Consider the following 2,470-nt stretch of genomic DNA (forward strand, 5'->3'; position numbering starts at 1 on the left):
AATAAAGCGGCTTGTATGTCTTGTAATGTTTGTAAGCCGCGTTAATGTAATAAAGCGGGTTGTATGTCTTGTAATGTTTGTAAGCCGCGTTAATGTAATAAAGCGGGTTGTATGTCTTGTAATGTTTGTAAGCCGCGTTAATGTAATAAAGCGGGTTGTATGTCTTGTAATGTTTGTAAGCCGCGTTAATGTAATAAAGCGGCTTGTATGTCTTGTAATGTTTGTAAGCCGCGTTAATGTAATAAAGCGGCTTGTATGTCTTGTAATGTTTGTAAGCCGCCTTAATGTAATAAAGTGGCTTGTATGTCTAGTAATGTTTGTAAGCCGCGTTAATGTAATAAAGCGGCTTGTATGTCTTGTAATGTTTGTAAGCCGCGTTAATGTAATAAAGCGGCTTGTATGTCTTGTAATGTTTGTAAGCCGCGTTAATGTAATAAAGGCTTTTATGTTTCACTCTGTCTGTTTGTGTGCTTGATAGTTTGTTTCTCTGTTTGTTTCTCTGTCTACAGATTAGAGTTTTTATCTCTATTACTCAGGGGTCAATTGAACTCAAATGTGGTGAATAGCTTGGCTTACGATGGCATAGTGTGTGTTTTACTGAACAAATCCTGTGGGTTTATTTGGGTTTTTTTTGTGAGTAAAAATATTTTTTATGTGCACCCCAACCCCCTCCCCAAATTTGATTTGGTACGGTGAAAAGATAAGAAAATCTTCCAAGCCATTTGGTCGTGTCAATGACGCAAACTAGTTATAACAAAAACTAAAACCCATCTGCCTACTTTTTTATGGCGTGTAGAATAGACCTCCGCACCGCATATCTACACTATGTTGTATTCCAACCATCCCCTAACTTAATAAGTTTGGCACTGACAAACATATCTGATTTCCCTGCCCAACTGACCATCGAGTGCGATCCAGAGCAGCTGAATAATAGTGACTATCCACAATAAACAGATTTTCTGTTCATAACCTCTGTAAAATTACCCCTATTTTAAGACTCCATCCTTTTTAATACCTTGTTTTTTCAGACTTTCTGTTCATAACCTCTGTAAAATTACCCCCATTTTAGAATTCCCTCCTTTTTAATACCTTGTTTTTTCAGATGTTTGGAGGTCTAAAAATGGGGGTTCCACTGTAGCAGCTAGCATATGGCTCTGGTAATTACTTTGCCTGGTCAGTTGATCAAACAATCTGTTCGACCGGTAAATCATAAACTGTTCAAGGAAGATAGATAACTCGGCTGAAGAAAAGACTACCAGTTACAGCACACCGAAACTCCTATTCAACCTCCTTCACCTCTCCCCTTCACATTTTTAGACAAGGAGGGTGTGTGTGTGTGGGTGTGGGGGGGTGAGAGGGGAGGGATGGGAGGTAGCTAGTTACAGTGAAGACACACTTGCGCCAACCCGGCAAAATTATGAAAAGTTAATGATGACCTTGGTTATCAAGACAGAACATTATTAACAAGTGAAACACTAAAGACAAAACAAGCAAGAGAGATCATAGCGTGAGAGAGACAGAACAAGAACAAGAACAAATCTGTAATTATTGTCTAAGGCCACAGCCCCTTACAATAGTGGGCAATAGTATCTGCACTGTTATAAATTATAGTCACGCAAACAATAATTCAACAAATACATTAAAATCCTGATGACATGTCACTGAACCTGATTAATAAGGGTTCGTCTCTTCTGGAACACGAAGAACACAAATCTGCTGAAGCGAGAGAGAGAAAGAGAGAGAGAGAGAGAGAGAGAGAGAGAGAGAGAGAGAGAGAGAGAGAGAGAGAGAGAGAGAGAGAGAGAGAGAGAGAGAGAATGACAATGACAATTATTTATGTATCGAGAGAGCGAGACAGAGAGAGAGAGGGAGAGAGACAGAGAGAGAGAGAGAGAGAGAGAGAGAGAGAGAGAGAGAGACAGAGACAGAGACAGAGAGACAGAGACAGAGAGACTACATGGCTTGCTGTGTCGTACCAGATTTACACGAGTTGTTTTGGGTTTTTACATTTAGTCAAGTTTTGACTAAATGTTTTAACATAGAGGGGAAATCGAGTCGAGGGTCGTGGTGTGTGTGTGTGTGTGTGTGTGTGTGTGTGTGTGTGTGTGTGTGTGTGTGTGTGTGTGTGTGTGTGTGTGTGTGTGCGTGTGTGTGTGTAGAGCGATTCAGACTAAACTACTGGACCGATCTTTATGAAATTTGACATGCGAGTTCCTGGGAATGATATCCCCGGACGTTTTTGTCTTTTTTTTCGATAAATACCTTTGATGACGTCATATCCGGCTTTTTGTAAAATTTGAGGCGGCACTGTCATACCCTCATTTTTCAATCAAATTGATTGACATTTTGGCAAAGCAATCTTCGACAAAGGCGGGAATTCGGTATTGCATTTCAGCTTGGTGGCTTAAAACTAATGAATAAGTTTGGTCATTAAAAATCGGAAACTTGTAATTAAAATTATTTTTTATTA

This window comes from Littorina saxatilis, linkage group LG11 (assembly GCF_037325665.1).
Source record: "Littorina saxatilis isolate snail1 linkage group LG11, US_GU_Lsax_2.0, whole genome shotgun sequence".
NCBI classification, from domain to species: domain Eukaryota; kingdom Metazoa; phylum Mollusca; class Gastropoda; order Littorinimorpha; family Littorinidae; genus Littorina; species Littorina saxatilis.